This window comes from Passer domesticus, chromosome 3 (assembly GCF_036417665.1).
Source record: "Passer domesticus isolate bPasDom1 chromosome 3, bPasDom1.hap1, whole genome shotgun sequence".
NCBI lineage: Eukaryota > Metazoa > Chordata > Aves > Passeriformes > Passeridae > Passer > Passer domesticus.
The window spans coordinates 36,293,242-36,308,553 of record NC_087476.1 but is presented as its reverse complement, the minus strand read 5'-3'; the positions used below and the strand labels follow the sequence as shown (position 1 = coordinate 36,308,553).

Here is a 15,312-nt window from a genome sequence, read left to right as displayed (position 1 = left end):
AGTTGCATCAAAAAAGGGGATGGAGGTACCACATTCTCCAAACTGACTCATCAACTCCCCAACACCTTGATGTTCCCAAGATAGAAGTAAAAGGCTTTTATTACCTGCTGCCTGCATTTGTAGAGCACTTGCCCAAGATGTAGTTGGTCTCAAGATCAGTAGCTTCACAGGAAATATAAAAACTTACATAGCAACAGAATGACCTGGTGAGATTTTCCAACTGCGGCTCTTGTAGCTGCTCTGACTGAGTGCAAAATCCTAAGATGCCTGGGGACCTGGAAAAACATCTGGCTTGTAGAGTCTCTCACAGCAGGTAGGGGTACAACTAATTCATTTCATAGCTACTTCATTTTGATGCATGTAGCACAAGGCTAATAAAGCAATTTCAGTCTAAAACACCAGCTCCCACATTGGTACAATGGATTAAACTGATTAAATCTGGGCCACATCACCCCATGGGGCAATTCATAATGTCAATAGGACATTAAACAGTAGGGCTTGTCCTCCTAGCAGTCAAATCACATATCACACACAGCCCAGTGGAGGAAGGACACTTTTTAAAGGTCCATGGCAGTTCATGGGGCCTAGTACCATGCCTATGAGCCACCAGAAGGGCACAAATCATTGAACATTAGGGAACAGCAAGCACCTGCAGCTCGTCAGTTCACAAAGAAAGGCAGGGAGATAACCCACTGTGTACACATTAATGGCAACACTAAGTATTTCATAAAATCCCTTCCATTTTCTGGGGAAGGGCTGATTTTCATCAGGTGCTGATGTGCCTTGCCCGATTTTGACAGAACCAGCTTCTCTTCACTTTTGCTCTGGGCCATTTCAGGGTGGTTTCCAGAAAGGTCCGCTCCCTCCTGCTGCTGCTGTTTGGGCTGGCAAGCCTGGGACACACAGCACAGTCCCAGTCCATACCTGGGACTTGCCTCTTGTTAAACCACTTATCTCCATACCTGCCCTCACCATCAGAGCAGAGCATGTCCTAGCTGTGAAAGACCAAGGGACAAATGAAAACCAGTGGCTCAAGACTCCCTCCCAGAAAGATTTGACTTCTCCATTCTGTTTGCATTCACATCTCAAGGGCATTTAAATTACATGGTCTAAGGGGCCCAGGTGCTTAGCACTAATCCAGAAAGAGGCAGCTTCCAATATTAAGGGGTATAATCCTGATAGTTTGCAGATCCCCTCCTCTCTAACTCTGGCACAATTGCACACATGTTGCCTATTGGCATCCCAAGGCCTCCTTTTGAGATTCTAGTCACACAGCCTTCCAAATGTCAGGATGAACAATTACCTCTGGTGATTGACATGAAGGAAGAGATCTTCAGCAGTCATTAACAGAGGCCTTCACTACAACAAAACACACTGGTTTATTCTCTCTTCCTAAACCACAGCTTGTGAAGAGAGGAAGAGAAAAAGACAGATAGAAAGAGCAAGCAAGCAAGATTCTTTTCTCTTCTGTAAACTTAGAGCTGTTTTCAATTTTCATGGGCTTTAGCCTCAAGAACTGTACAATTCTTTTTTAAAGGAATATATAAATTGCCATTTGATAAAAAGAAGAAGTTTGCTCTCTAGTGGCTGAATCTAAATAGCTCAAAAAAACCACAGGCTGCTGAAGAAAGGGAGAGTTTAATGAAAAATGTGCTCAGCTCCTAATCTTTGTGCCACAAAATATTTGATCTTTACCAATACTCACTGTTGAATGACGATGACTGGTCTGATTCTAATAAGCAAAACCAAAGTGCAGGGTATTAACATAACCCTGTGGAGTTTATAGTTGCAAAAGGAGAAGGTTTTGTCTCTAGATGCTTGCTGATGTGGGAAAGGGCTAGGATAGGGTTTGAAGGATCAACTGACATGGGAGAACATGCTGCACAACCCAGATTCACTGGCCACAGAAGGTTTATGAGAAGACCACCACAACAGTGGCTGACTCCTGCTTGTGACAGGTTGCCTTTGACCATATCAGGCCAACCCTGCACCTTGACACTTCTATTCATTATGGTATTTTTGAGCTGGGACTGGTTTATGCCAGCAGGTAGGATGTCATGGGAGGGAAGAGTGCAGGACCAGGAACAGATGAGGTCAAGAGGGTGTAGGGGCCTTCCCCAGGCCAGGAGGAGGACTACAAACAGTGCCCAGGCTCTTGCACCCATCTGGGAGCCCAGGAGCTGCACTGTTGAGTCAGGATACAGAAAAGACTCCTAGTTTCTTCACATTTGCCTTTCTATCCCCAGTCTTCAGCTCAGGGATTTCAGAGCAAGAAGGCCCAGTCTGCTCCCTTCATCCAGCCCTGCTCCCTGCTTTCCTTCTGTGCAGAGCCCCACGGTGACCCCACAGACCTCACGTAGATTCCAGCATCTGGGTTTGGGATGGTGCTCCTGAGAATTGTTTTTCCTAGGGTAGCCCACAGCCTTTAGCAGCAGCAGTCAGTGGCAGGCTCTTGTGTGCCATGGCTATCTCATTTCTCTCCTTTACAGCACGTCTGGCAGGAGGAGCCAGGTGCTGCGGTGGGATTGGGTCAGCTTAGGAATTGCAATGAGTATCAGACCTTTCCTATTCACAAGGGAGAGAAAAAAGCCAAAGAAACAAATCAAAGATACTGCCTCAGTGAATGCAAATCCAGTCCACTTCTTAATTAGTGCTCTTATCTCACAGAAAAGTCTGGGAGACCTCATGCTTCTTCAACAGCCAGATGGAGAAGGGGACAAGGCAGATGAGTGACAGCCTTGACACCCACTGGTGAGGCCCATTCCCAGGCAGAGTAATTGCCAATCAGAAGCAAACTACTTTATAATTAAAGCATTATATGAGCAACAGGATGAATGGGGCTTTTGGTTAATTGATAGACATGGCAGAGAAGCACAGACACAAGGACAGAGGGGCTCAGGAAACAATTGCTCAAATCAGTGAAGGTTTTGCAGAGTTAATCCTGGGCAGCAGCAGAGCTAGGGCAGGTGTAGAGGCACTAGCAATCCTCCAGCCAAACCCTGCTGTATCTTAGCCCAGGAGAGTGTATATACCTTCTCCTTCCACACACCCAGGGCAGGCAGGGGCATAGCCAGGCCCTTAGGGTTCTCATTCCCAAAAGAGCAGCTCCACATGTTTTGTCACCATGGATCTTGCAAGTTTGGGCCATGCCCCATGGCTTCTGCTGCCCTGGCTCCTGGCCCACTGCCTGGCTTGCACGCTGCATTGAGAAGCCCTTCATGGAGCATGGGCCTTGCAAAGTTCCCCACTGAGGAGTCCTCCTCTTTTCTTCCTGTTGCTCTTTCTCAGAAGATGGGTTTCAGTGCTTGGCCACAATGCTAGGCTGTGTCTCTTAACTGTCTCGTTCCTCATGGTCAGGAAATCCTCTTTTGCAGCTTAAACCAGAAAGAGAGTGCTGTGGTTATCCAGTCCGCTCTCCATAACCTGGTTCATTTGGCCTCCCAGCACTGAGCCCTTCTTGAACAAAGATATTATCTTTGAGAAGTATCTTGTTTAACAAGTGCAGTGTGATAAGGAAAGTCCATCCCAGACACCAAGCACCATCGATGGTAAAATCTCACCCCACAGAGCAGAAATTCTGTATACAATTGTTGTACTTTGATCTTGAAACAAACAATGCATACTCATTTACAGAACAAAACCACCCACACCTAAGTCATATTTCCTCATTACTGTATTGCAACATGTCAGATTTTTTTAAAATTTGAAGTTAGTGATACTCCAGAAGGAAAATGCAGAAGCAGGTTTAGAAATAATTTCTGAGTTTAATCAGGCCCTTGGAGATAAGGAAGTGACTACATTAGTTTCTAGGGCTGTCTTTGGCTACAGCATCATTTCCTATTATGAGCTAATCCAGAGTGGCACAACATCAGTGGGAAACAGACTCAGGTTTTGGGACTCTTTACAAATCCCTAACCTCCCCAGTAACCACATTTTACAACCCAGCCCTGGAGGCAAGGGTAACTGAGGTTCTTGTTAATAGATCCCTTGGGGCCGATGAGGGTTAAATGACCGGCGTTCATATATATGTATATTTGTCAGGTTTATTTTAGAACAATTTGGTTTCAGTGGAAAGAAGGTACGTAGCTATTTTTGTTACTATCTGAAAAAAATGCAACAATATCACCGCATAAAGATATCACTTGAGAACATTTTTAAGGAAAAGAAACAACAAGAATGAAAGGGTAAGAGTAGTAGTGGACAGGAATGATCAGTGGATCAAGCAACAGCAGTCAATTGTTGGAATTTCAGTGTCCATTGGTCCAAGTGATGGTCGCAGTCTTGACCCGTGGGGACATGGGGGAAGCCCAGAGAACATTAAATTCAAGGGGTTAATAAAAGCTCAGCTTCAGGTGGGAACGCCCAGGTACCTCCCCTGGAGTGGGGAGTTTTACACCGTGTTGAAACACTGTGGATCGCGACCAGTCCTCTCCGAAGAGCCCCCTAAAAGTGGGTCTGGGGCGCCTCGGGGGTCTTTGATGGTTCCTGAGTGCCCCTCAGAGCTGGCAGCTGTTTCTCACCCAGCCTAGCCCAGCCAGGTATGCCCCATCAGAAGGGATGAAAACCTTTTCACATTTGGAATGTGAATGTCTCTACACCTCCCGGCAGGGGAGATTTACACCTGAACCGCTTGTGTACGAGAGGACATTGTCATGATAAAAAGCATTATCTCACCTCTGCAGGATGTGATTCTTATCGGCCTCCCCCCATCTGGCTCAAAAGACAGCTTGCTGCTAAACAAAGGTCGGTTTTTCTTGGTCATCCTCTGGCGGTGGAGCGCACCCCGCCGCACCTGGGCTGTTCTTATGCAGATCAGAGGTTTCGCCACCACACGCACGAAAAATCTCTTCTCCCCTTCGGCTGGGGTATGCAAACCTGGCCTCAGCAAAGCACCCCGCTGCTTTTGCAACTGCCCATTGTTCGAGTCATTAACTCTTTAACACTTCAGTCCCTCACACCATCATCCTCTTGAAAGCTCCTGCAGCATCCCCTGCCACAGTGTGCTGTCTGTAGGCACCATCAGCTGGGCCACACTGAGTACTGCAGAGGAAGACGATTAATCCGTCTCAGAAGAGATTATTAAATCCTTCCAGTAATACCAGGCAGCAATGGAGATAAGTTCACGACAAGACCAAATAAACCGGGAGTGGTAGAACAAGACACTCTCCCTCTTGAGGGGTCTCCAAAGAGGCTTGAGGAGAAGGAAAATGTGTATCGGCAATCTTCTGCAAATATCAGAGCCCCTAAAGGATGTGGATGTACCCTAGATCCCCTTTCTTCCCATGAGTCCTTCCAAGACTGAGCCTACCACACTGGCCATGATTTTGGACTACCTTCTCCACTGCTCTGCTCTTCATGCAATAGGCTCTAGCACCAGAAAGGTACCACTGTGACTATCTTTCCTGACCTTCTGGAAGTCATCTATCTGTAAGAAAACCACCACAAATGTTAAGTTTCTTAGAAGGAAAAAAACTCTTCAACCTTGTTTGAAGTAAAGTCCAATTATATTATACTCACAATACAAAAAAAAAAAAAAGCATCTTATTTTTGTCTGAGTTTCCTTACTTTCAGCTTCCACCCAGTTTTTCCATTCACCTAGAACAAAACGCATTCGGCCATCAAGTATCTGTCCTCATCCAGGCAATGGTAAGCAGTGACCAGTCTTGTTCTCAGGGGTCTAATGAGACCAGATTCTTTCCAATGAACCAGACAGGCCCTTGTGTTCTGCCACTTCTGTTCCAAGATCTGTGACTTCATGTTAGACTTTGGAGCACATGTGGTTTGTTTACACCCAGCTAAACCACTGATTCTCTTATGACCACAAGTGTTCCCTGTCATCATCTCCACATGCCATCAGCAATGGGTCCTCCTTCTGTAGCATCACTACTATGTTCAGTAAAAAAACAGCTTGTGGATAATGATGTGTACCTGTACTTACGGATTAACCCCCAGCATTACTGAAGAAAAATCTAATGCTGCTTAGGCAGATGAGAACCAAGAAAATAGGTCTTACATACAGTATGGGTTTGTTTAGAAAGCAGTAATCCCAGAAGAGACATGAGACAGGGAAGCAGGTTGAACACCAGGCCCTTGGTGTGCTGTGACCTTTGCTGGCCCATCTGATCCCTCTTCAATGATGAGAAAGGGAAGATCTTGCTTCCTCTGGAGGTAGAAATTTGTTGGGGCTAAGCCTGAAACCTGCTTCCCAAACAGCTTTCCCTCAGGACCTTTCCAACAGATTGTAGACCAACTTGGGTGAGGAGACTGTATCTAGTGAGCTCTCCCATGGCTTCTGAGGCTGGACACACCATTCCAGATGGAAGGCAAAGTCATCCAAGTTGCTGAAATGTCTCTGCTTCACCTTACAGCATGTGGGGAGGCTGGCAGAAATCGCAAGCAGATCGTGAGGGAGGGGGGAATGTATTAGTGCAACGTGACAGGAGTAGAAATCACAACGCACCAAGCTTTGTTGTCTCCACTAATAAGCTCTCAGAAAGACTTTTATGGATTTCCTTCCCAGTACTGTCACACAACTAGACTGGATTTTGCTTACAGTCAATCTGACCCAAGGCTTCACCAAAACCTGACTCTGAGCAAGATATGCTGGAAGTCTGTTAGTGTGAGTTGCACTTCAGCAAAGCTGAATGTTGCATAAAGCAGCTTTTTTTGACCAGCACTGAATCTGAATGAACTCCTCTTTTGACTGAGCTTTCATTCCCTGGAAACTAAGATCTTTCGTCCCTGTTTTTTAAAGGAACTTATTTCCCGTCTCACTGAAAGTGAAATCAGAGCTGATTATTTCTGTTGACTTGGGTGCTGTGCTGTGAACAGGACATGTCTTTTAATGTAGCTCAAACTTCTTTTAGAAGTGTATCTAAGGAATAAAAGTGAATGATGAGATTGTTCTTATGTATTCTTAGTGTCACCATGGAAACCATTTCCTGCCTGTATTTATCCCAATTCATCTCTGTTTTTTTAACAAGGGGAGGTAAAACTTCCAAAATAAATAGACAATACTCTGAAATGGAGGTACTTATTAATGAGGGTATTCCCAAGATACACAGCAGGGGATCTGGTACTATTCCAGTCAAGGCCACTAGTTGAAATACATCTCAAATCAAGAGCTTCTGGGGGGGGGGGGGAATACATAATGAAGGGAAAGTCTGTATGGCTGGTGGTCTGTGTTTAATCCATCTTGGACAGGGCTGTATCTGGGGGGAAAAAGATGCATTAGTCAGTATCATGTCAGGGCATATATTAGTTGGGGGCAGCTGGCCCCTGAAGTGTATTCCCACCTCACAACCCTCTGGGATCTGCTCGTTCAGCTGGGTCTCAAGCCACCTCACCATCCACTCATCTAGTCTCCACTTCCCAAGTTTACCTATGAGGATATCATGCCATTGTCTTGGTAAGGTTGGTTGCACTTGAGAAAGGGCACCCATCTTCTTCCCTTTTACCAAGGAGGAGTCCAATACTGAAGGGGATGGCTAGACCCTAGACCTCACCTTCTCACTTTTCTCATCCTCTGTGACTTCAGCCCAAGAGAAACAGGTAATAGCACTTATCTATCTCACAGAGAATTAAAAGACAGAGCATAAAAGAGAGAGAGAAGGAAATACCATCTTCTTGAAGACTAAACCCACACTTTTAGTGGCATGTTGCCCTATGCAATGACAACACTGTAATTATCCTCTTGCCTTCTGTCCCTAACAGACAACACATCACTCCCCTTGCACCTTGTAAATTCCTGGCTGCAAGTAACAGTCTCGAATGGCATCCCCCTTTATGGAGGTCTGGAGCCAAATGGGATCCTCCTTTATGGAGGTCTGGAGATCCACCTGGTCCTGGATTAAAAAAATACCTCAGTCAGTGACTTGAATGCAAGCTCCATGCAGATGTGATAGGCTGGTGTCTGACAAGCAGCACAACACAATGTACAGTGAGAAAGAAGAAGCATGAGGACCAGAATGCTGCTGCCCATACTTGTCACACATGCTCCTTAGAACCACTGTGGGACAATTCTGGAAGCCAACACCCATGGTGATGGGACCAACAGGAGAGAAAAGGTTGCCCTCTTTGTTCAGGTACCCTTATCTCCCTACTGTGTTTTCCATTTTGCTGTTTTAAACATTCCTCATCATGTCAGAGCAAGAGCTTAGTGGAAAAATCCTCATTGATAAGATTACATGCAAATACTTTGAAATTGGAGCATATTGCTAGAGATATATGCTGTGGATCCTGTGGGTGTGTTTGGCCTGTAGCTGTTCAACTGGAGAGTGCTGGTTAGGCTGAAACCCTAACCCTGTGAAAGCCAGAGGCTTTAATTCTTCCAGTGATTCCAGTGGGGTAGGGATGAAGCTCTTCAAGTTCGGTACCTGGCATTTCCACTGATAATGTGAAGGAGGTGACTGGCATGGCAGGGACTGTGCCTGGCTGATGGGTTTTGCAGGACCCTGGGGACTGGAAGTGACAAGGGGTGTGTATGTGATGAAAGTTTGGGTAGGAACTCAGCCTCCATATGAGCACCCAGAACATCCTTCCTCCTGAGAAGACAACTGAAGGGGTGTTCTGAAAGACTGGCTCTCTTTGGCAGGAGCCTTCTCTGTTTCTGGGAGGGTTTGTTTCCTTTGTCTCAATTACCAGCTAACTTAAGACTATGTCTCCTTAGCTAAAAAATGAGTGGCAATAAGGGAATCAAATGGACAGCTATTAAACCAACCTAAATGAAGGAGCCTTCTGGAGACAGGCTATCCATCTGTGGGATGCCACAGGCTGGGTTAAATTATGCAGCCTCACCACACCCCTGCATCTGAGATAGCTCTGAGAGATAGCTAAGTACATATTTAAACCCAAAACAAAAGCAAACACCTGAAGCTGCTCTAAATTCTGGGCAGGGTAGACGGGCCAAGGGTGGAGTTGCCTATGCATTTTCCAGGAGGTTGAGTCCCTTCCCATGCCCTTGGCTGGTAATGGTTGCCCCTGTGGCATCAGCCTGGGACTTTGCACTGGGAATGAGCTGCTGGGGCAGGACTGGCAAAGGAATTTCTGGTACAGACTTCCTACAAAGACAACATGCAGGGTGCTGAACCCTGCACCTCACCTTGAGTACGGGCAGCAGAAGGGGAAGGAACAGGGAGGGAAGACACGGAAACAGACCTGTTGGATTCAGATCAGAAGATGTAACAGCCTGTACAGCTGCAATGGCCCAGGGTGACAAAAAAAATCAAGCTTCTCTGTCCATGAACTGGTTTAGGACAAATTAGGGAAAATATCTCCAAAGGAGCCCCTTATAGGAAACAAAACCCTCCGCACCTTCCCCCCTCCCCACCACTGGGTTCGGGAAGAATTTCTTCAGAGGGGAAGTGGAAAAAGCTTGTTTATTAAAGAACAACAAAAAAACACTCCCAGCACAAGAGAAATAGCCCGAGATGGCAACAGATGTTTCACCAGTCCAAGGGGTCGAGCCGTTTCTCTCTTCGCTGCGAAGGGTACGAAGCTTCTCTTGCAGACCCCGGACAGAGCCCCTTGCCCGGTGCCGGTCCGATATCTTCGGGGGGGGGAAAGGGGGGGGGGGGGGGGGAAAGGGGAAGGAAGGGAACAACAGAAACCGGGGAAAGGAGGGGAAAAAAAAAAAATGGCGAAAAAACAAGCGAGCTAAAAAAGCAAGAAAAAAAGAAAGAGAAGCAAAGCTAGAAGAGCAAGCAAGCAGCCAGCCGGCCAAGCAAGCATGCAAAAAGCCCAGCCCCAAGGCAGGGTGGGGGGGAAGGACAAAAACGATAGACACAACAAACGGAGCAGGGGACAGAAACCACGATTTGGGATAATAAGCATGAAAATGTCCTGTCCCCACGACAGTCCATAAAGCCACCTGGGTCAAAAAACCTGGGTGAGGATTCAGCAACTTGATCTTATTTTGAAGGAGATGGTGGTTGATGGCTACATCACAGCCACCACTTTTGGAGCCTCAGCTGCACTGCCACCAAATCACCTCTGCTTAATGCCCAGTACCTGAGGGCAGACCAGAAGTACTTGTCTCCTGGAATGTGGGTTACATTTCAGGCTTACATCCTGAAATGAAAGCAGGGAATGGGCACGGAGGCATGCCAGCCTGGGCTGCCTCAGCATTACTTGCTGAATCACAGGGAAGTGCCTCCACAGGTGTCCAGGGGCTGAAGGTCAGGCTGGGATCCTGAGCCAGGCTGGGATCCTGAGCCAGGCCTAGCATCAAGGGAGCACCAGGAGATACACAGGCAGAGAGCAGCAGGGCTCCTGTGCTGAGTGAGAGGCAGCAAAACAGCGGCAGGAGGAGGGCTGGGGGCTGGGGGCTGGAGCTGGACTCAGGCATGTACCAAAAATTGCCAAACAGAAGAAAAGCTGCCTCCAAGGATGCAAGCAATCCTTGGAGAGGAAGTCCAACACATCCTGAACCCTCACTGTGTCTTAGGCAAAGGCAAGTATTTTCTCATAAGTAAATACAACTGACCAAACTTAATGATACTTTACACCTCTTACCTACAACCAGCTGCACAACATTCAAGGCTCTTAGCTATTTGGATCCAAAATACTGTTTGTAAAGCTAGGTTTGACCCAGCTATAACACAGGTCCCAGCTGTTTATACTAAGGAACTCATTACAGCATAAGCATTTTGAGTATGTAATATTGAACTATTAAAAGGGATTTTGTTTTGTGGTATTTAGAGTAGTTCTTAAATCAAGACCTAGTCTGTCTCTTGACAGTATTATCACTGCAACTTCCTGATGTTTCAGTCGATGGAAGGATGGAAGGATCATTACAGCTTCTTGCCAACATGAAGTATGATGCAGTCGACTAAAGAAACATAAAGTTCACATGCGGTGCTAAAGATCACCTCTGAATGCACACTGGCATTATATCAGTTGGGTAATGACGGGATAATTTAGTTCCCTATTTTAAGCTGAGGTTTATATAGTCCATTGTAGAATGGAAATGTCATCTTGTGATTTAGCTGAAGGTGATGTCAGACTGTATGATCTATAATTTAGGTCAGGTTTCCAATAATATTTTGATGTGATGACTCTGAAGTATGAACTTGAATGATCAGACTTCTGGGCCTTCTTAAGCTCAGGGTGTAGCTGGCAAAACATCTCTCCCGGGGACATTTGCACAGGTCCTCAAAACAGCATCACACAAGCAAGAACTGAGGAATATAAGACAGGAAACCTTAGAAATTGGTGTGTCTCCTGCTCACTTCCCTGTTGCTGAGGGAAAACCATTAGGGAAACTGTGGCATTTAAATGAGCAAATGCACTGTGTTAGTTAGCCCTGATAAACACACATCTACAGAGAGACAAGTGACTATATACAGAGCATTGGTGGTTAAATACAAAGTGTTGTAAGAAACAATAAAAAATATGTTCACTTTTCTTCAGTACAGAAAATGTAAAGTTCTCTTTGAATAATAAGACAACAAAATTCAATCTTTAGATTTCATGTTTACCAGGTTGTGTATAATAATAGCAGAAAAGATCAAAACCTGGGCACGCAAGGCCATGACCGGCTGCTGGATGCTGCATCAGAGCAAGAATCATTGAAAATGGGAATGTTTCCAAAAAGGGAATGGGCTGCATCATTCATTCCTGACAGAGTTATGCAGCTGTTACTTAAGCCAGTCCTTGTCATGCCACAGTTCCCTGATAGTATCAGGAACTACACGGACATTTGTCAAAACAGGATGACATCTAAAGATAGCATTGAACTTAAGGGAAAGGAATTTAAAAGAAAACAAATCACCATGGTTACCGTGTAGGGTGAGAAAAGTTCCCTGTGAGTGGAAACATGACTTGGGTGACCTTTGCTGAGACAGACTCCTGAGACAGCACTAAGCTGTGCAGAGCCAGCAAGAGGAGAACAAGGGAGTCTGAACAAGAAGTGAAGATATTTCAATGTTCAAAGTGGTACAGTGCAGCTGCTGCAGGTCACACCCCCCTGCAGAGCCCTAGGGCTTGGCCCAGGGGGCTCAGTGATTTGTAGCTGAAGCAGTTGGAGCCCACATGCTGCTGTAGCACTGGCTGCAAAGGTGAGCATGCCAAAACCTCCACAGTACAGCCAAACACTACCACCAACCCATCCAAACACCCTGGCTAAGCCCCAGGCCAGACCTTTGATCCAGCAACACACTGAAACCAGCACTAGGTTACCTAGAGCCAAACGCCACATGTTGCAAAGCTTTGGTTAATCGGCCCTGGCTACTCAGGCTTGTTTAAAATCACTGATGGGTGAACCTTGTACAGGCTGCTGGGTGCTGGATGAGGCACTGACTGCTCGTGCTGCATCACATCCTCCCAGGAGCCCTGAAAAGACAGCATAAGGCCAGTGGCTAATCCGATAGCTAATCTGAGAGCGTGCCTACTCTTGCCCAGCACCTGCAGAACTGCAGCATGGGTTTAGAAAAGAGCTTAGGGCTTCCTGTGGCTTGATCTGAGAGGATGGCAAAGGCCAGAGCCTGCTCACCTGTGCACCTGGATGGTGACAAAGAAACTGGGATAAACTGCAACCCCTCTACACCCCTCGAGGCAGCAGCTGGGGTAACCATCTCAGCTCTTGTCAAATCCCATGCACTGGCCAGTCTCTATGAAAGAGGCTGAGCTTTTTGCTACAGCTGCACAGCAGCTTCTCGCTCAGCCCCTGACTTGCAGGGCACATTAGGGCAGGAGCATATCATGCCTTTCACAGTCGCTCTGCTTCCTCCTGCTGCCTCCAGTACTGCAGAGCTGCTCTGGTTTGTGCCTTCTGTGGTGTTTTGGTAACCCCAGGTCTAACCTGGAGGAGAGTTCCTGCTCCACTGCTCAGCCTGAGAAGAGATGAACATCCCACAACAACCCTTTGAGCATCTCAGCTACCACTAGGCAAACAGCCAGTGCACAAAGGTTTCTGGCACAGGTGCAAGCTGGTGGTGCTATGGGCACAGAAAAAACATAAACCCCTGATTTGTCTACCAAGGCAATCCAGAAGTAGTTCTTGGTCTTCTCTTCCCTGTCTCTTGCATGTCTCTATTTCAAACCTCACAAGCACTCAGGTACCCAGGTATTCACCTTCCTCCACCATGTGAAATGCTGAGACCCAAACCAGGATATTGATGTGGAAACTACTGGTAATATATATTCCTGAAATTCTTCTGAGCAACAAGGCCAAGAAATTCCTGCTTTGGTGACTTCAAAGAGAAAATCTGCATGAATCCTCTAGCTCCTAAATTTTTTATCTGATATTTTTGGGTGGAGTGGCCTTCTCTCCCCTAGACACTTTGTGGCAAGCTGTAGTAATACAGAACAGAGTTTCTGACAGTGTTTGAAATACTCAGGAAGGGACAAATTTCCCTGAAAGCATCACTTCCCTGCTGAGCTCACAATACTGTGACATAAGCAAACCACGATGAACTGATGAAAGTTTGTTCTGATGATGTAATCCCAACAGTGTTAGGCAACACTGAAGGTTGGCAATGCCATGGACACACAGATTTTGCAATCTTCCCTCTTCTAGATTACTCATGTGCTTTAAGGTAAATGCAGCTGAACTGGTCCTTTACTTTTAATTAAAGCCTCATCTTTGTCCACCTACTACTAAGCAACAGTACATCATGAAAGTTTTAGTTTTCCTATACTTAGATAACAGATGCAAGAGCAGGATGAATATACAGCAAAGTGATAAAATTACTATATGGCCTAGCAAAGTTTACAATTGTCCCTCACAACCCAGTCAGTAGTGGGTTTTCCTGGGATCTGAAGGAAGATAGTAGAGGTGCTTTAGCCCTCTAAAAAGTACCTCGGTTAACACCAGTCAGTGCTGTGACTTCTCTGGTGTCCCACATCCTTTCACCCAAATACAAAATCAGCATTTCAGCTAATGTAGTCATTAAGTCTGTTTTTTTAAATCAACAGTTCAAAGCATCTGCTAAAATTCCCTTCAGCTTTCATTTCCCATTCTTCTGACATCATCCTTTCAGTATCTCTCCAGCCATCACAAAGTCCAGCCAGAGGAGAAGACTGAACAAATGCAGAAGCAGGCAATTAATTTTCCCAGAATCTCGTCATCTGTTTCAAATAAATCAGACAGTAAAATGCAATGGGAAAGGACATTTTCAATTCACTACACACCTTCAAGACATGAGTTAAAACTGCAGATGGTTATACTGTGTAGCAGAACCAAATGCATGATTGAGGTTACAAACAGATTTTATTGTTTACATTGGCCACTGTGTAACCTAAAGCAGCTGACTGTTTATTTCCCTGAACCAGTTTACATCAATACATCATAAAGCACTGGGTATTTTGCAGTTGGCCTTCCTTTTTTTTTTTTTAATAAACTGTGTTGCAATACAGTTTTTAACATGGAAATTTATCAAAAGTATTTACAGTTGCTTGGGAGTTCAAAGGGGCAAGATAGGAATTCAGATTAACTGGAAATCTAAACAAATGTAAAGGAAAATGAGGATCAGATTCCAAAAACCTTCTACTCTACACTGCAAGCCTAACAAATGGTCTTGATTTGTGCTGGTTGTTAAAGAAGTGTAAATTCCATGATAAATTGATGTAGCTCCTGGGATGAATAAAATCAATAATGTAATAACACTGAGTTAATACCAAGCTGACGTTGATTGAGAATGAGTACACAGAATCTGAGGTCTCCTTCCATGAACAAGGAGATATTAGTAAATCAGAACCAGATTGCCAATTAAACCTTGTTATTTTAGGGCAGATGAATAAAATAATGCATGATGAATAGAGCAGGCTGAGGGTAAAGCTAGTCAGTTCAAAACTGAGTGTTCAGAAGTCTATGATTCCTGAATGGGAGCATGTGAAGAAATTAATAATGCCTTCAGAAGGCTAGCAGAAGCTGATGGTTTGTGTTGCATTTTTCCATAGTTGTTTCTATACAGACAAAGGCAGGAGAGGCAAAAGATCTTCACTCCAATGAATGGCACCCCAGCTCACAAATTAGTTTTTGCAATTTGTCTCCAATTTAGACATGTATTATTGTATTCCCTTAGCATATAGTGAAACTGGTCAATGAATGAGCCTTCTCCAGCTCCTAACAGACTTGATCTCTTTGCATGTCCTGTGTCCCTGCTACTTAAATTCTACCCCAAGCATGGGTGGAGAGTCAACACCAGGAGAGCGTCAGCCCTTTCCAGATACAATGCAGAGAGCAACTGAGGGCTCACAGGAGGAATATTTGATTACTAATATACTAATTTACAATTCAAATCACAAGTAAGGTTCAGAGAATGATGGGTCATGAGAAAACAAACAGAAAACCCAAAATAAAATGACTATGTG

The 15,312-nt window shown here is 45.3% G+C and overlaps 1 long non-coding RNA gene across 3 annotated transcripts in view; it reads right to left on the bottom strand.

Annotated features, from left to right (window-relative positions):
- LOC135296368 (uncharacterized) overlaps positions 1 to 15,312 on the bottom strand; it is an 82,420-nt gene that overhangs the window by 45,403 nt on the left and 21,705 nt on the right. The window lies entirely within an intron of this gene.